Below are 20,074 nucleotides of genomic sequence, written 5' to 3' on the forward strand. Positions count from 1 at the left end.
AAGAGTAATCAATAAAGATGTGTAAACATGTTGAGAAAACTTGACATTACATCTAATTTAATGACTGACACACTGTGATAGACCAGAGTTTCTTCATTGTTGGGAAAGAATTCTGGCCACTATAGAGTAACATGGGATTTCTAGATGGTTGCTAGCATGCTAAAAGAAACTCTAAATGAAGAGGAGGAGCTGGGGGCAGTGGAGGAGAACATCATTAGAGTGAGAAGCCAGTGATCCCCTGTCCTCTTCAAATGGGTCTAGTCCTGGCCAATATTCCACTCACTGTCTAGTCATCTGGAAAAAAACGTATTGCATTTGATAGGCCATTAAGGAAATGAGATGATCTCACCTGGGCAAACCTCATCCTCTCTGGACTCCCACCCACTGCCTCCACCAGCAAATCATGAATGATAACAGCAGACATCAGAGCTAGTCCTTGGCAAAAAGCTCTGTGCAGAGGTGGTGTTTACAAGCACCATTTTGCCCTCTCACGTGGGTAAAGAATGCTTACAGTACCAAAAAAGATAGGACTAAGATCAGATGTCAAAAGGTGTAACATCCTTTCCACATAGGATGAATGGCTACTAATTTCCGTGAGCATACTCTGCCTTAATGACTTGCGAGTTTGGTGACTTGGTTCTGGCTCTGATGACTCTGAATGGACAGCATCCACAGTGGTCTCTGGCTAGTCAAATCTCTCTGGGCTCCCTTTCTTTATCTGTACAATAAATGTGCTGGGCACCATAATCCAATTTCCCCTTGGGTTCTGTGGGTAGAAAAGAAAAAAGCTAATTATAAAGCACAGGATGTCAAGCATTCATGTGTCGCCCATTATATCATTCGTTCAGCAAACACTTCCTGAGCTTCTACAATGTCCAAAGTTCTTTACTAGGCACAAGAAAAAAACAGCTGTTGTCACTGACCCACAGGAAGCCTAGAGTCTAGGGGGAAAAACTGGACATGCTCAGCATAACTAACCATGTGGAAGCAGTGACAGTCCTAACAGAGTTTTGATATGTGTGTGGAAGCATTTTTATGAAAGACATCTACATAAGAAGCTCCAAAGCAAAGCTAGATCACAGCTGGATGATAAATGCCTGTAAGCAGATGGGGTAAGGCATCTAAGTGAAGGTCAGCGTAAGGAGAGGCTCAGGTGTTGGAGAGCACGCTGCGTACGCAGGCCCTTTTGCCCAGAAGGAACAAAGGCTGCGAAGGGTGTTATAGTACCTTAAAGAGCATCTGCACAGCCAGGAAAACAGTTACCAGAAGAAGGAGACATCCTACAGAATGGAAGAGAAATTTTGTTAGCTATTCATCCTAAAGAGGATTACTATCCAAGATATATTTTTAAAATTCCAAAAATTAACTACTAAAAGGACAAACTCAATCCATAAATGGACAAATGAGTAGAGCAGACAGTTCCCAATGGAAGTATGCCCATAAATCCATGGGAACTGTTTGACATCTTTCATCATCAGGGAAAGGTACAGCAAAACTACTCTGAGGTTCCATCTCAGCCCAGTCATGAAGAAAACAGAAACCAACAGATCTTGAAAAGGATCTGGGAGGAAGACCCTGGTGGTGGTTTGAATGGGGCTCCAAGTATTTGAGCACTTGGTACCCAGGATCCTCAGTTCATGGTGCTCTTTAGGGAGCATCATGGAACCTTTAAGAGGTGTGGCCATGCTGCAGAAAGCAAGTCACTGGGAGTGGATTTTGACAGTTCTTAAGCCTTGTCAGACTTCCAGTCACTCTCAGCTTCTTATTTGTCAAGATCATTACCTGTTTCCTTCCATGATGACCAACGTGGTCACATTTGGCTTTGTTGCCCTATGACTGGTTAAACAGCTTGTAGTAAACATTTATCAATGACACTGAGATATGAATCAAGAATGTGGAGAGATTTGGGGGCTGGGAGTCTGGAATCTGGGACGTTTTTGCAAGCCTTATTAGTCACCCAGTTTTCCAGCAGACTCCTCTCTCAACTTATTTAAACACCTTGTTTAAATACATTTAATTAACTACAAATACGTTAATTATGTATTGTGGGTAAACATAGCTTGTAGGCTACATGACATAAATACTCTTCTAATATTGTATTACTAACAGAGGAGGTAAGCTGGGTTCACTTAGGAAAGCCCAGAGGCATGGAAGCATTCACTACTGGAAGCTGGAGACACAGCCCTTGCTACTGAAATATGTCTTGGCTAAAATGCAGAATTAAAAGTTTCAAAGCAACCAACATTTGAATTGGCCCAAATGGTTTAAAAGTTCAAATGAGCTGTTTTATGAGATGCCTATTTAAGGGCTTTCTTGCTAACTGGAAGTGTCACTTAAGCAGAGAGTTCTAGAATCCTTGAGTTGGAGCAGCCATAGGGACAGTCTGAATTCTCTTGTTTTTTTTTTGTTTTTTGTTTTTTTTCAGCTGTAGAAACTGAGACCTACGGATCAATAATAAAGTCTTAGAGATGGCATCATTTAGTATTGAAAATAGGCGAATGCTGGAAACCTCTGCTGTTAGTTAATTTTTAAAATCAGAAAGCTCTTCTAAATTACTTCAACAGAAGAAATGCATTTTCCATGTTCTGATATAGCAGCGATGTCTGTACAACGTGTGATAGTCCACTACAGTACAACATATTTAAGTACCACCAGTTAGAAATTTGTCCTGAGCCACAGGCTGTAAATGCTACCCAGGTGTATTCCTTTGATGGAATTACACTGCTTCTCTAAACTGGGACTCCTTTGTCTGCTTAAGGGAACCCTTGCATCGATGGTACTTGAAGTTACAAGGGCTTGATCAATTAGCATTCTTAAAGTACTGTGGCCAGCACCTAACTCAGACTCACTAAAGGAGGGCTCAGTGGGAAGAGTCTAAGAGGTACTTTCTTTTCCTGCCTGGTCCAAGCAAGCCCAGAAGTCCCCTCCAGCGTGGGTGGCTACTACTTCTCTCCCTCAAATGCTCCCACATGCCCTGGGGATACGCAAACACTGGAACCGCGGGATGACTCAGTTTTTGGAGGCGATCCACAGCTAGATGGAGAGCAAAGACGCAATCCTCAACCTCCAAGATAAAGTTGTTACCTTTGGAAAACTATTACTGCTTTTCTTTAACTTCTATAGTGAGCACCTTTCAGTCCCAAGGCGAGAGCCCAGCGCCCTTCCTGGGAGATTCTGCTAAAATGGCACTTAGCCCTGGGCGTTTGCAGTGTTGAAAAGCGTCTCCCTGCAGGACGCTGGAGTTGGGACAATGATTCCTCTGGCAGCTGGGCATGCCTGGCTTCCCCTTCAGGAAAGCCCCACAGATCTACGCTGGCAGCACGTTCCCCACCTGCTGAGAACTAATCTCGGGTCATCTTATAGCGGCCCCAGGGAAACCTGAACCTGCCCCAGGCTTGTTGCAAGGTTTTATCTCCACTTTCCAGGAACTCGGCTCAGCCCCGCTTTCTCTGATGTGCCACCGAGCAGCTGCTGCCAGAGCCCAGGCGAGCCCAGGTCGCATTTCCAGCTTGAGGAAGAGCAGAGCCAGGATCCCGCTCCCGGTCGCTCCCGGGGCTTCTGTTTCACAATTAGAAAACTCGTTGGGGAGCAATACAAAAATCACACTTCACTAACAGCTCCTCTGCGGGGGCGGAGGAAGCGGGAATTCCTACTTTTTTCGCCATAAATTGTATGCAAATGACTCCTTAGCTGGCCGAGCGCCTGGAGTGAGTGCGTCTTTCATGAGCTAACCCCGTTCCGCTGGGAGGGCTGTGCCTTTAATTCACCAACTGAAAAAAAAAAAAAGTGGGAAAGGATGTCTGGAGGCGAGGCGTCCCGTTACAGGGGAAGGAGCTCGCTATATAAACCAGCCAAAGCTGGCTGCTCTGGCCACAGCCTGCCTACTGTCACACGCCTCTCCCGCGCAGACACGCACCCCCGCCGCCTCTGGGCCGCACAAAGGCAGTGACTGGGGAGCCGCTAGGGACTGCGCACGTGGGAACCCGCTGTGGCTCACCTCCAGGTACTGCGTCCACGGAGCCAGTGCACCCACGGACCTAGGCTTCCCCTACCAGGGAAAGGTAAGTGTGTGTTACCCCCATCACACAAACTCCTTCTGGAGTGCCCTCACAACACGAGTGCACTGCGGTTTTGTAATTATGAAACTTTTGCATTGGTTTCCCGGCTGGCAAAAGGGGGTTTCTGTTGGCGCGATCCTGATCCGAGGCACCTTGGTTATTCCCCTGGAGCCTTGCTGTAGTCTAGTATTTGGTTTATTGTGAATAGTCACACTAGGGAACTTTCTGTGTAGCTTTTGTCTCTTTCTTTGGAATTGCTGTCTTTACCCCTTGCCTGGTTGATTCACACCTGTGGATTCTTCTTTGAGTGTTAGAAAAGTAGAATTTGAAAGGGGAATTTGCTTACAGCCACGGGGGTGGCAGGGGTGGGGTGGATTATAAAAACCCTATTGTTGTACCCATCTCATCTGACCCTCACGATGTCCACCAGTGGAGAGAGACTTGGGATCCAGGAGTAAGGAGGTGAGTCTTAGGGATGGATGAATAATCCACAGGCTGCAAGATGATGAATAATCCGAACCTGGTAGGAATTCCCATGGGGTTTTAGGGCAGGGGAACTTCTTGTGAATACCTCCTGATTCACTGATCCTCAGGTGGGTCCTGTGTATGTTTAGGAGGCTCAGAGCATCAGCATCCCAAGTTTCTCCCAACCCACCCCTCTTTGCTCACACTTATCCCAGAATATCCTAAGGAACATCTTCCCCAGATATGAGAGACCACCTTCCATGGTGAACTTGTGAACTGAATTTGGGTTAAGAGCTAATGTTCAAAAAGCAGAGGTGGCTTGGGCACTCCCGCCCACCATTACAGAGTGGTACCAGGAAAGTTTATGTGACCTCTGAGCTTTCTTTAGTTTCCCTTTCTCCAAAACGGGGAGAGTAACTTCCCTTGTAATGAAGAGAAAATGAGGTACAGTAAATGTTAGGTAACTGGGTAACAGTCATGACCCCAAAGCTGACATCCCCTGGAAGGTAAAAGGAGCACTTACTCAATTTTGGAGTGTTTTTCTCTACTCTTCCCCAAGCCCTTGCTTTTTTATCTCACCCAACCTGAGGCTGTCTGGCTAGGCTGGCAGGTCAGAGACTTGGCTGTCTGTTACAAACAGGAGGTTGTGTTGGCACAGGTTGGAAGAAAAGGTGGCAGTCTGGAGCTGGATGTGAATGTCAAGTTCAGATTCCAGAATGTCATCAGGCATTTGCAAGCTCTGAAGCTTTGAGCTCTAAAGTGCTATGCTGCCGGTGCACCTTTGGAAATGCTTTTCATAGGAGAGAGAGTGGGACAGGGAGCTTGCTTGAAGAATGAATGCCTCTTTTTCGTGCTTTTTATGGACCATTCCCCCCTGCTTTACAGAGCTTTCCCATGTGTTTTTTAGAAATGAAAACTGTTGCCCACCCCAGCCTTTTTCCCACCTAGTCCTGAGATCTATAGAACAAGCCAAGTTGAGCTAGGGAGAAGTTTGATCACTCCAAGTAAACTGGTAGAAAGTACCAGCATCGTGTGTTTAACAAGCCCTTTGCAGGACACAGGAGGCAGTATGCCTTGGCCTTGTGCATTCCAGCAAAGTGACCACATTTGGGGAGAGAAGGGGTTGCACAGTGTGGAGAGTCTCTGGTATGAACTGGATGAGGACTGAGAACGGTGCAGCCAAGCTGTGGGGACATTCCCCCATCTTTGTTCAAATCACCTAGCTCCCGCCCCTACCTCCACTACCCCCTCAAAAGGTCACTAACCTGCCACCTCTAACCCTCAGTTTTATTATTTATATAAAGAGGGCCCCTGGGACACTCACTGGGATGCTAGATGGCTAAATTGTGGCATAATGCTTGCCCTATCATAAGGGTTTAGTAGATGAAGGCTTTTCTGGTTTTCCTGACTATCAGTTCTCAGACACCTTCAAGATTAATGTTCTAAACCAACATTTAACAATGGAAATATTTATTAATAGAATCAGGAGCAAAACTTAAGTATTGCAAAGATAAATAGGAGATAGTTTTGGTTGAAATGGGATTGAAATACAGGCTCCAAACATTATACTACTGTTCAGTCCCTGAAGCAGTTTTGCTAGACCTTGAACAGTAAGAAACACAGTTCCAGGTCATGCAGCCAGGCAGCAGCAGTAGCCAGGCAGGGCTCATTCAGGTTATAATTCTGTAGTTTGCCCCGCTCAGTCACAGGCAGCCCTGGGAGTAAAAGCAGTGTCCCAAATAGGACCACGGACAGGAACGGCAAAAGCTTAGGAAAGGCTGGTTAGTCTAAGTAATTTCAATGATAGCCATGGCTAACATATGGTAAAGCCAAGTGTCTAGGCTATAGGCCCTCCTTGGACATCACTGCATCAAGTGACCATAGCCCATCTCTGAAGTGTGGATGTACCTATGGGCCAAAGGATGGCTTAGAGAGCAGGGAGACTGGGTCTTACAACTCAAGCTGTGAGCCAGGTTCTCAAGCCAGGACTCCACGGCCATCTATGGGAGGCATACTCTGGCTCTGTTGTATTCGCTCTGAATGTGTCTGCTTCTTACAGTGCCTTCAGAGGGAAAGCACTTCCTTTCTGACTAAATATGCCCCTCCAGGCAGACTGTGGCCACCCATAAATACAGCGGTAGCCTGATCATATAACCAGAATGGAATTTGGAAAGGGAATTCAAGCTGACAGAATAAAAAACACATCCTCCTTAATCCTAACCTTTCTAATGTTCACAGTGAACTAAAAGCACCTCTTAGCCTCTCTCCCTGCATTTCCATGAACGTAAAAATGAGGGTTTCTTACAGAAAAACATACCAAGCTGGCACAAAGCACAAATGTTCCTCCATACTGAGGCCACTTCAGTCTGAAAACTAGAATTCGGGCCACTGATATTTACAGTAAATATACAGTTCCTCTGTGATGAGAAAACAGACACACAAAAATAGTTAGCAGTCAGGACCGATAAAGTGTCACATATAGGATGGGGAGGACTGTCTGTGGTGTCTCTAATTCTCTAACACTGCAAGTTACAAATTATTAGCTCTATAGTGGGTAGAGGACTGAGGCTCAAGGAAACTGAGTGGTCCAGCCTTTCCATAAGAAATGCAGAATTAGCTGTGCATCTGAACATTCTCACTAAAACCCTACTGTTCTATCTCTGGTGCCACACTGCAACCTGGTCAGGATTGGCTGCACAAGGGCAAAGCCCTTCACGGTGTCCTTCAGGGAATGGCCAAGATGGTACGGGAGCCCCAGCTGGTACCAGTACCTATTGATTTCACAGAGTAGCCCCATAGCTATCATTTTTCATGGCCCATGGGAAAGGTTAGCTTGTGTTGGTGCAATCCTCTGCCTGATGGAGAAAAGTTCAAATTTCATCCCCTAGAGAGAGAGAAGGATGCAACTAGAGGTGGCAGTCAGGTCTTTCCCACTGATTTCATCCCAGAAAAGTAGGCACACAATTCCCCATGATGTGCAGAGGGAGCTTTGATTGAGAGACATAACTGTACTGCACCTCTCTGAGGTCCAACAGAACAGAATGAGTGGCTTTAAAGGGACTTATGGGGAGATAAAATGAAATGGTTATGCCCCAGCCTCTGAGCAATGGCTTCCAGAAAAATCAGGGAGCAGTTATAGGCTCCAAGCTCTGATAGTCTCTATCAGAACCTCAGAGAGGAGGTTAGAATTCAAACCCCTCTCATTCTGGGAGGATAGCTGGGAATCCCCTTGAATCCTTGCCCAAGCCAGTTTGAACACCTTCAACATGTGGGAATCGTTAGCTGAAGGTTCCCTTTCAAGGAATGTAAGGAGACAAGCCTCCTACAAACTCTAGGCAATAATTCTTTCCAACACAAAATACAGTGGTGGCCGGCCTTACCCACTATAAAAAGCTTCATATATCTACCCTGTACATTCCTGTAGAGGAGAAACCCCTGCGTATCTACCTGATTCCAACCCTGGTGACCAAAGTTTTGTTCAGTTATGCCCTTAAGTCAGGTTCTTGCTCTGCTTTCTTCCTGCCTATCATAAACTCCTAATCTTTAACAACAACCTAGTGTTTAATACCATCTTTACTCTCTTTTACACTCCACTGTGGAAAAAAAGTAAAATGTCCACATTGAAAAAGTTGTGAATAGAAAATCTTTTCCATGTGTATTTTCAGTCTATTTGTGAGTGGAAATTTTTTAAAAATTATTTCATGCCAAGTCATCTCAGATGTTTGAAATTTCCTGAAGTTCACAGGTCCTGAACTTTGTAGGCACTGTAACTCAAATAGCTCTGGCTGGTCTTTTAACCTTCTTCAAACACCCTATGCCAAGAGACAAAGGTGTTCCATAAGCCCTGTGAGTAGACAGCTTTGCTTCAGAATCAGCCAGTGGTCACCCCTCACCATAAGGGAGGTGAGGTAGCTTCTGCTAACTTCTTTCAGAATGTATTTAAACTGTTCTTGATGGAAGGGAGTAAGGGATAATGGTGAAGCTAACTCTTAGTTACTTTATTCGTTGTTGGACATAATACCTGACAGGGAGCAACTTAAGAGAGGAAAGATTTATTTGGCTTATGGTTCGAGGGGATACAGTCTATCATAGCAGTGAAGGCATGGTGGCAGGAGCTGGCATGACTGGTCACATTGCATCCAAGGTTGGTAAGCAAAGAGGCTGAATGCTGGTGCTCAGCTCGCTAGCTTTCTCTTTTTTATGCTGTCTGGAAACCCATGGAATGGTGCTTCTCACATCTAGGGTACATTTTCTCACCTCAATTAACCAATTCTAGAAAACTTCTCATAGACATGGCTAAAGGTTTGTTTTTACAGTGATTCCAAACCCCATCAACACTGACCATCAACCACCACATGAAAATTTACTGTGTTCTCTATCAGTACTGTGGCATTTTTTCACTAATTATTGCTTCCAGTATTGTTATGACTCGCCTATTCAAATGTGGGAGATCTGGGGTGAACCAATTCAAGCAGCTTACTCAATACCATGCATATAGGTGATAAGTGGAACCTGACCTCAAACTCAGTTCTGAATCCCTAGAAGGTGGTAATGAACCTTAGGGTAAGCAAATCATGTCCAGCATCACGTTCCTGTTCATCCTGTATGCAGCCGTCCATTCTCCCCAAAGCCTGCCCACCTGCTTACAGGTATCAAACTCTCAGAACTTACTGCCATGAAACTCCCCATTGTCCCCAACACTGCAGGGTTGGCTTCTGAAAGTGACATTTGTACCTCTTTCCTGAGTCTGTTTTAGGAATTGCAAAGTTTCTCCACACTCAGGATGGTTTTTTAACAGCAAAGCTCATGAATTTATAAGGTTTATGAAAACTTTTTCTATATGCATCACCCTCAGATACTCCCAGCAAGTATGTAATACTTTTCAGGAAAGGAAACAGGCCTAGAAATGTCACTTTCAGAGAACAGAAAGTGATGGCATTCAGAGCTCGTCCTCAGGCCTGACACCACAAACTGTGTTTTTCTCTCATTGTGCCACGTGGATACTAAGGTTTACGCTGAGTTTCTAAATAGTAAAAAAAGATTAGAGACAACTGAATGCTTGCTAGAGAAATATTTGCATTTTAAAAATATAGTTAGGTAAAAAGGGCAATGTTTAGACTGATGAATGAATGATCAATGAGGGGCTTTAGACAAAGGGATACGTTGAAGTAATGGAAGAGTCAAATTTCATCATCTAGGTAAATGAATAGAGGACTAAAATCATACCTGTTGGGCTCTTTAAAAAATCAAATAGACTTGGGGCTGGAGAGATGGCTCAGCAATTAAGAGCACTGGCTGCTCTTGCAAAGGACCCAGGTTGGGTTCCCAGCACCCACATCTCAGTTAACAACCATCTGTAACTCCAGTTCCAGGGGATCTGACACCCTCTCCTGGCCCCTACTGGCATTGCATGACGTGGATGCACTTACATACATGTAGCCAATACACTCATATATGTAAAATAAAAATAATAAGTAAAATATTAGAAAAAGTGAAAGAGACTGACGATCATGTGAAAAATAGTAAGTAGTCTTATTCAGGACTCTAAAGCTATAGGTACAGGACAGGGCTAATAGCACTTTGCTTGGGGCATGGGTGATAGGATTGTGTGTGACCTCACCTGCAAAGGCAACATACCATGGCCAGAAAGAGAAAGCCCAGAGTTCCACTGGACCTACTGCCATTCAGAGACTTGAGAAAACTGAGTCCAGTTAGACACCAAGATACAAATGACAACACTGAAAATAAGGTGTGTACACCTAGAAAATGAAGCCACCCAGGGAGGAGAGCCTGGTGGTGCTTTGGCACAGCAGAAGGGGTCTACCTGCTGGAGCACACAGGAAGAAAAACAGCCCCAGCAGGGGGCAAGGGTACCATGAATAGCCTAGTGTCAAGGACTGTGATACAGAAGTTGCTTGATACAGAGATGTTATAGGAGAGTGCTCTTGGAGACAGGTTATTTTCTAGAACTTAGAGAATGTCAATATTGAAAAAGCTGATTGATGAGCAGCCTGGAAGTCTGGATCGAGTTTCAAAAGCTCCAGAGGTGATTCAGAGGCTTCCATGGAGAGATGGGGAGTTGAGTCAAGTGGTACTACCTGATCTTATCAACAGAAGCGCATTCACATTTACCTGTTTTATGCATGGAACTTTTACTTGAGACTTCATTTGGTAAAAGGACTCTGTGGCCAGAGGAAAAAAAAGAAGAAGAAGAAGAAAAATGTTTGTACAAATTGCTGGCCTAGTTTAATATCCTCATTTTAAAGATGGTAAAACTGAGACGTGAAGGGAGAACTTTTCCTAAGATCTCACACCAGTTGGCAATTGGTCAGGGTGGAATCTTAGGTCTTCTGACTCTTGTTGTTGGACCAGGGACATTATCAAAAGCTGCAGAATTGATATATTCTCTTAGAAAAGAAAAACGAATGCTCTTATTCTCTAAATATTAGCACATGTGGGCTGAGCCAGGGATACCTAACAACTCTGCTGATTGTTTATTGCAGCAATACAAGTTACCACAAAACTTACTAATTTAGAATAACACACAGTTATTATCTAATAGCTCTTCTAGGTCTAGAATCAGAGCACAGCTGAGCTGAATCTTCTTCTTTCAACTGTCATCACAATATCGGCCTGAGTTTGGGACCCAGCTAAGGGTGCAACTGGGAAATGGTCAGATTCAGTATGTTTGTTGACTGGACTGTGTTTCTTGGGGCTATAGGAGTGAAGATCTCAGTTCCTTGCTGGCTTAAGCTACCCTTCCCATATGGGGTTTTTCAACAAGGCCATTTCTCTTATCCAAGCCAATAAGAGAGAAAAGACTAACATCATCTTTTATAACTGATCATGGAAATGACTATCATGGTTTTGACTAAAAGCAAATTATTAGGCAATACTACAATGAAGGAAAGGTATGGAAACGTGGAAATGTCAGGAGACACTATCAGTGAGGTTATCCTTGAATTTGCCTGCCACAGCTTCCAACAATCCAATGTCACCATTTCTTGGCAACCTCTTATTGATGATTATTCAACCCATCTGTATTTCCATTAATGGGCAATAAAATAATTATGGCAGCTGAGGTGATTTGGGTCTTAAGTTCATCATCCAAGGTGGTCATCACAGTTTAACTGAGTAGCCTAGTTTCCTTTGAATATCACCCCAAGAAAGGACTTTCAAAGATGATTCTAAATGTATTTGAAAGTCAAAGCATTCAACATGACAAAAATATATACTCCTCTATTATCTTTCTCACAAACCTACTCCTCCCAGCAGATACATTAAAACTAAAACTGAGAATTCATGTTTTACCCTTTACAGCGCTCCATAGACAGTATCAGCATTTTGTCAGCTCTACTGCTGCTATGGTTTGAATCTGAAATGTTGCCCAAGGCTTGTGTTTTGAATGTTTGGTTCCCAGCTGGTGGCACTGTATGGGAGATTAAAGAACTTTGAAGAGGTAGAGCTTAGCTGGCAGAAGTATATCACAAAGGGCTGGTGCTTTGAAGGCTATACCCGGCCATACTCCCCGTCTCACTGTCTGTTTCTGTGCTTCCTGATCTGCCATTAAGTGAGCAGCCCCTGCCTTGTATTTCGGCCACTATGCCTTCTGTATTAGCCAGATGACTCTGAAGAACAGAACCGACTGAATACATATTAAAAGAAGGTTAGTTAAATTGACTTACAGGATACGGTCTACCTAGTCTACCTGTGACCATCTTCATACTAGAAAGGGCGAGAACACATAATTGCACAGTTCATGAGGCTGAACTTCAGCATTCAAGTTTGTGCTTAAGGCCTGGAAGACCCCTGAGAAGCTTCTAGTCCTCAGTCAATGTCAAAAGACTGGGGAACCTGGGTTCTGATGTCAGTGAAGGATAGAAACAACAGTGGAAGTGGCAGCAACATGGTAAATGCACTTACCAGTGGGAGGAGAGGCATGCAGAGCAAAAGGAAATAGCTTACCCTCTGGGCCTCTTTCAGTTCATCCTCCTAAGTAATCCCCTGACCAGATGTATGTCTCTTAGCTGATTCTAGATCTGGTCAAACTGACAACCAACATTAACCATCCCAAATCCACTGCTTGTCAATCTGACACCCAATCATATGTTCTCATGTCATGTTTCATGTTTGATTCATGGGACCAACAATAACAAGGTCCTAATTCCATCTAACATGATATAAAATATACCCTCCCAGGTACAACCGTAAATACACTATTCTTCCCCAAGAATAGGTGACAAAATCTTTAAAGAACTAGGCTTAGTTTTTTAGTGCCTCCTCCATGTCATGATAAACTGCAACTATGAGCCAAAGCAAACCTTTCCTCCCTTAAGTTGTTTCTGTCTGATATTTTGATTAGAACAATGGAAAAGTGAATAACACTGCTACTCTGTCCACCCTCCCCCCATCACCCTCCATAGTCAAGTCTTGACATCTTACAAATGAGCTGGTGCAGCAGTGTCCTACCTTGGCTTCATCAAACCAGCCCTTCCCTTCAGTCTATATCACCCCTTCCCACTTGGAGTTATAGAGGTCAGAATACCTAGTCCCAAGTATTTCCAAGTGGTTCTCTTCTACCTGTGGAGAAATGAGAAATTAGAATTTCTCATGCTTGACATTCACCAATTTCCATGATCAACCCCCTGGCCTCCAAACCCTGGAATTCAGTTACAACCATGCTTTTATACCCAGCTATTTTTATGCTTTCTATGCCCTTGCTAGTATAATTCCCCCCTCTCCATCTCTGTGTTTTTCAGCTAACTTATTTTTTCCCTCAAATGTTAGTTGAGGCACTGCTTCCTCCAGGTACACTGAAATGCTCCCCAGATGTCTCCTTTTGAACCACATGATTTTCTCTATCAATTTCTAATCATACTGTAATTGTTATCCACAAACAAACCCTTCTAACAATGTAGTCTTTTGTTTGTTTGTTTGTTTTTGTTTGTTTGTTTGTTTGGTTGGTTGGTTGGTTGTGAGACAGGGTCTCCCTGTAGCCCTAGGTACCCTAGAACTCACTATGTAGACCAGACTGGCCTCGAACTCACAGAGATGTGCCAGCCTCAGCCTCCCACATGGTAGAATTAAAGGCATGTGCCACCACACCCAGTTAACAATGCAATTTTTATTTTAAAATATTTTATTTATTTTTATTTTATGTGTCTGAGTATATTGCTGCATGTGTGTAAGTGCACCTGTGTCATGCAATGTCTGCAAAGATCAGAAGAAGGTGTCAGATCCCCTGGAACTGGAGTTACAGGTGGTTGTTAGCTGCCATGTGGGTGCCAGGAATCAAACCCAGGTCCTCTGCAAGAGTAGTCAATGCTAACTGCTGAGCCATCCCTCCAGCTACAACAATGCAGTTTTTAAGACAATATTTTTACTTGAGTTACCTAAAACTCAGCACAACTCAAACATAATTAATCTTCAGCATCTGACAAGAGTTCTTATTCTCAAGATTTGAACATCCTCTTTGATATCAGAGTTTGTTTAGAAAAACTAGAGCCTGAAGTTGTTTTCTTACTTTACCCTCTGGCCTTACAGTTATGCAAAAAGATAACATATTTTATGTTAGCAGAAAGCCATGCCAGCCCTGGGACAGGAAACCACCTCAGGACACAGACTTTAAGGATTGTCATTGCTTTCAAAAGGGGCCCCCAGGATAGCAGCATGCATTGCTTGGGATTTGGAAAAACCAGTACCAAGGACAGAGGATGTTTGTCTGGGGATTTGAGGCTGAGTCACAGAGATGGCTGAAAATCAGCATCAGTCAACAACTAGTGTGAGGGAGGAATGAATGGGTTCAGGGACGACATGAAGACAAAGAGCTCTCTGTCCTTGGACATGCAGAGATTCAAAGCCAGTGAAGGAATGAATAATGGTTAAGTGTATGGCTCTGACATCTGAAGATTCTGGGTTCAAAATATTTTTGCTTGCTAATTAGTAACTTCTCTACATTTCATTTTCTAAATCTATAGAAGAAGCAAAACAGTTCCTATTTTAGAAGGTCATTGTGATTATTAAATGGTATAATGCATTGCATCGCTTAGCAATTATCCTGACATTTGATGTAGATGTTTTATCCTCATTCTTGTTGATCCCTGTTTTGAGGTAGTTCCTGGTGATAAGACCCCACTAAATAAGCAGTTTTCCAAAACTGAATCTTTTGAAACTGATCCTCATGGGATACACCTAAAAAAAGTGTTCTGTGGCCAATGAGTTTGGGGGACACTTGATACTATCCTGGAAATTCAGAGTTCATGTGGTCTTCAATGTGTAGTTCCAAAGGCTGACAATAAGAGTAGAAACAATAAGGAATTTTCCTTTAATCACTAGAGCAGGTGTCCTATTCTATATGAGCTTACATAACAAGATTCCATGCACTAGGTAGCTTGGAAACAACAGAAATCCATTTGTCTGAAGACTTTGAAGCTATAAGGATAAAGCACCAGTAGATTTCATGTCCTGGGAGGGATCTACTTCCTGGTTCATAAATCAAGATCTCCAGCTATGACCACACATGATAGAAGCAATGAGGAAGCTTTCTAGGGCCTCATTTTCAAGGGCACTAATCCCATTCTTAAGAGCTCTGTCCTCATGACTCAGTTGCTTCTCAATGGTCCACCAAGTAACACTATCATATTGATAATTAGATTTCAATATATGAATTGGGGGGGGGTCCACACTGTAGCATGAGGGATGACAGGCAATAAAAAGGAGCCATAGAAATTCATAGTACAACTTCAGATAGTGTTATGGGCTAAGAAAAATTAAAACCCACGGTAAGACAACAGACCCTGGCTAATGGTGAGATGCATGTTGTTTCAAATAGATAAGACTATGAATGCACCTTCAAAGCAAAGATTAGAACAAAATAGAGGATTGAGCTCTGAAAGCAGTGGCTAGGAATGTGGATATTCCTTGTATGATTAGAAGCTAATGGAAGGCTTGAAGCAATGCAATTCATGATCTGAGAATTCCTGCCTAACTCTGATGAGCTCAAATCCCCAAACTTATGTGACAACAGACACTCATCCAGATGCCATCTGCCCAAAAATGTGTTAGGCCACAATTTCAGAAACTCTGTACTGAAGTACCAGTTTTCACAGATTGTAAAGGGACTATAAATGAGTTCTCACTCAACCTAATCAATAGTAAAAAGCCAAACAACCCACTTGAGCCAAAACAGGCATGCCCAGGTCAGGAAACCTTGCTAGAGAGGTAGAGACATGCAGAGTGTCATCCCAATTAACAGCTCTTTCTGGCTAAGACACCCAGTGAACACAGCCAGACCGCAGCAGATTTTGGAACCCCTTCTAGGCCGAAGGGAACTTGCCAACGTATGCTTAGAAGCTAATAAGCACTTGCAAACAGTGCACCTTGGCTCCGATGTGCTCCAAAGCGGAAGTGTACAAAGCTTGAGAGCCAGCCAGTGCCATGGGAGAAAGACAGAGGTCAAATACCTCAGGACTTACACATGGACAACCAACAGAGAGCTACTAAAGGTCTAGGAAGAAAAAGATGGAGGAAGCCTTTCACACTGTAATCCCTCTCTTAACTGAGTGAGCCTTTTAAAAACTAAAGGAAGTTGTTGGAAGAATCATTCTAGGGTGGCACAATGTAGTTGAAATTTCACAAGTGAGAGCCATAGGTCAGGTTCAAAAGCTGGTTCTGTTCCATAAACCATCTCCTGAGCATCTCTGAGTCTCAGTTTAACTTCAAAATGGCATAGTAACACTTATCTCACTAGATTATTATGACTGATGACAGGACTAATGAAATGTATTAAAAAAACATCTATAATTTTGGCACAAAACAAGTCTGTTTCTTTTAGTGTGTGTGTGTGTGTGTGTGTGTGTGTGTGTGTGTGTGTGTGTGTTGTGTATGGCATGCTAAAGCATGCATGTGGAGTTCAGAGGACAATTTTCAGAGGTTGGCTTTCTCTTTCTGTATTTGGACTCAGGTCACCAGGTTTGGCAACAGGCACCTTTACCTGCTGAACTTTCTCACCAACTTACAAATACCGGGTTTATAGATAGTAGGTATACAACAAGATGTTTTTCCTGACAATCCAGTACAGACTGCATTTGGTTTTATAATGGCAGCTGTGATTTACTGAACAATCCCTATATTCCAGCAGGGGTCAGCAAACTGTGAAGCAGTAGCCTCCTTTTGTAAATATGTTTTATTAGAACACAGCCCTATCTATTTTCTTACATATTTTCTATAGCTACATTCTCTACAATCATCAAGCTGAATGGTTGAGAATGATATTAGTGACTTTTGTCTCCCTTGACCAAAGAATCCAATAGAAACAACTTACAGGAGGAAAAGTTGTTTTTGTTTGGCTTTTTGGCTCACAGTTTGAGATTCACAGTCCATTTTGGCAATGAAGGCATGGTAAGAAGCTGAGGGCTCAGTCTGAGGTGGCAGAAGCATGCAGCCCCAGCTTGTAATGTGGCAGATAGGGAGCACAGAAAATTAGGCTGGAAACTGGGTGGCTATTAACATCAGTGGCCCTACTCCCTGACCTACTTTCACCAGCCAGGTCCTACACCTTAAAAGACTCCACAGCCTTTAAAATAGTGCACCAGCTAAGGATCAAGTGCTCAAAATGTGAAAGAAAGGATATAGCTCAGATCCAGACCTTAGCAAAAAGATGATCTGGCCATTTAGGAAAATGATTACTGACCATTGCCAGTGTGGCACTAAATTTTCCCCTCCCTCTTCTTGAGAGACCCCCACTGGTGCCCTCTGAGGCCCCAGGGCTAACAAACTGACAGAATACCTTTTATTTTGGTTTTAGCATGGTTTATATGATGTTCAGGAAAGGGTGACTTACAAAACATAAGCTCCCATAGTCCACCTTCTACATTTTGACTAAACTTTGAGATTCCACCATGCTCTGCCCAAAGGTCACCAGCTGTCCTTGAGGTCCATGCAGGATCTATGGGGTCCTCGAAAGGTCCTTGGGGCCCTCTCAGGGTCCATGGCAGTCTGGCTCATCCACTCACCTGCTGTTCGCTGCTCCCCAAATGGTGCCAACCCCTCTTTTTCCCAGTGCGCCCTGCTTCTCTCTGTCTCTAGACTCTTTTCCTCAGAGGATGAATTTACCCAACAGCCAGGTAGTATTCTAATTTTTTCTCCCTAGTTTCCAGTCATAGTAACTTTTAAAAGGTGTGTATTTTATATATAAAGAGACTGGGCCAGAAATAAAGGTTCATCTAACAAATCCTCTCTCCACAGGGAGAAACATAGTACCAAATTCTATACCTGAAGAAGACTTAGAAGAATGCTCGACATTTGTATGATTCATCCTCTGTTTTGCTTCTCTCTCTCTCTCTCTCTCTCTCTCTCTCTCTCTCGCTCTTGCTCTCGCTCTCGCTCTCTCTCATTAAATTTCTTGATTTCTCTGCCACTTGTTGGAATAAATGATTCTGTCTTGAAGAAGGAACTTAATTCCCTTTTTCATTCCTTATTCATTTGCTTGTTTGTACATATAATTATTAGTTTTGTTTTCTGTCACTGTGATAAAATACTCCAACAAGAGCAACATAAGAGAGAAAGAGTTTATCTGGCTCACAATTCCAGATGTTAATCTATCATTGAAGGGAAGTCAAGGCCAGGAACTTGAAGTGGCTAATTACATCCAAGTCAAGAGCAGAAAGCAATAAATTCATGCATACTTGCTGGTACTCGGTCCACTCCCTCTACTCTTAAACAATCAAGGATCCTTTGCCTAGGAAGTGGTGCCACCCATGGTGGGCAGGTCTTTCTACCTCAATTTACATTATCAAAACAATTCCCTACAGACATGTCCACAGGCAACCTGATCTAGACAACCCCTCATTGAGCCTCTTTGCCCAGGTAACGCCAGATTGTGTCAAGTTCACATTAAAATTAACCATCACATATTCTGTGCTTTCAGGATGGAAAGTTATCATTTTTAGACTTTATGAAATATTCTCATGCCTTAATTGAGTTCTTGGATAAACACAGTGTGAGGCCCAGTTTTCCAGAACCTCTAGATTTTTAGACTTCTCTGTCTGCTAATTTTCACATTATCTTCCTCCTGTTTATTAACTTTTCCCACGGGCCAGACTGAAGGAGAGCAGGCTGTTCCCCATCGACTTTAGAGATTTGCTCGAGACTTAGATATTTTTGTTCACATGACTTTGTGCTCCCTCAAGTCCAAAACTGTAAGTAAAGCCACCATGGTACCCAGTTTCTCAGTTTTTGTCCTCCTGCTCTAAGACTCTGACAATTCCATTTACATTGATGGTTTTGAGCTTTCTTATGATATTGACTATATAATTATTAATTCCTTAAATCAAACAATAAATCTTCTTTCAAAAGATCACCTGGTGAGACAGGAAGTGCCTATACATTGTCATTATATGACAGGACTCATAATTCTGTTTCAGCTAATGACTGATTGGGCAACTGACTGAGCCTATGGTTCTCAAACCAGGAAAACATGAGGAATGCTCCCTGAGGGCCTAAGGTTGGATCATAATAAGAGTGTTTGCAAAGGGCCAAGCACAGAATAAGGACTAACTGATTTGTAGCACTTTGGAGGTTTCGTATTTGCATTTTATCTCAGACAAGATCTGGTCAGATGCATCATTGTTTCTAACACAGAAGGGAATGAAAAAAGGAACCGTCTAAAATTTGTTCTGTCCCAGGACTTGCCCAATTGTGTGCTATCAAACCTAATCCTGTGGCGTACTTCAAACACAAAATAATCAAGTAAGTTTGGGAACCACTCTGTAAACTATCTCCTTCTTGGAGATTTCCACAAACACATAAAAGACCCTGGAAAATCCTGAAACTAAGAAAGCTGAGTAATCTGTTTGACTTAAAATAACATCTGGTTTAAAAATAACATTTTCCAAACACTATTAATTAGAAAAACTTTTTTCCTCAGCATTAATACCTCTCAACATGCCACAGATTACACTTTAGGAAATACCTCTTGCAGTTGCACACCTAAATTAAGCCCGAGTCAGAGGTTGGACATCTCTATTTTTCCAGCTCTCATGCATCTTTATAAAGACTTTTTCCACTGTCAGTAGTTATTGGGGGCTCCAAACACTAGTTCCTTTTGAAGTTGGTCCTTTGAACTTAGTCATGCAAACCAGCCTTGGCATCATTAAGTTGCTGGAGCAAAGCTGATTGTCGTCTCTGATGATGAGTCAGTCCACCTGAATTCAACTCTTTCTCCCTTTCTGGCTGTGTGACCCCAGTTTCTGCATCTGCAAAGAGAAGGAGCTGAAGGAAGTTATGACGGGGTCTAAGGAAGAAGCAATGTAGTAATCCATATAGGATGTGTAACGCATAGCTATATCTAGTCAGTCTTAGTTATTATTGTAGCTTTTTTTGATCCCATTTTGAGAAAGGAAAATAGATACTGCAAGCCTGTGTGCCTTGCCCAGGACCACTCTAATTAGTTACTGTAACAGTCTTAGTTTCCCCTCAGTATCTGGTTGCCTGCTATCAGTCTTAGATACCTATTTTCATTTTAGAACCTCTCCTATCAAATAGTATCAAAG

General features: G+C 43.0%; 1 protein-coding gene across 1 annotated transcript in view; it reads left to right on the plus strand.

The window, feature by feature from the left end:
* Positions 1–3,930: 3,930 nt before the first annotated feature.
* Positions 3,931–20,074, plus strand: part of Tnc (tenascin C) — a 94,215-nt gene continuing 78,071 nt past the window's right edge. Inside the window, exon 1 of the mRNA XM_029563684.1 lies at positions 3,931–4,061. The gene's annotated coding sequence lies outside the window, so the exon portion shown is untranslated. The remainder of the gene's footprint in view (positions 4,062–20,074) is intronic.

Source organism: Nannospalax galili, unplaced genomic scaffold, assembly GCF_000622305.1.
Source record: "Nannospalax galili isolate Female #2095 unplaced genomic scaffold, S.galili_v1.0 scaffold34, whole genome shotgun sequence".
NCBI classification, from domain to species: domain Eukaryota; kingdom Metazoa; phylum Chordata; class Mammalia; order Rodentia; family Spalacidae; genus Nannospalax; species Nannospalax galili.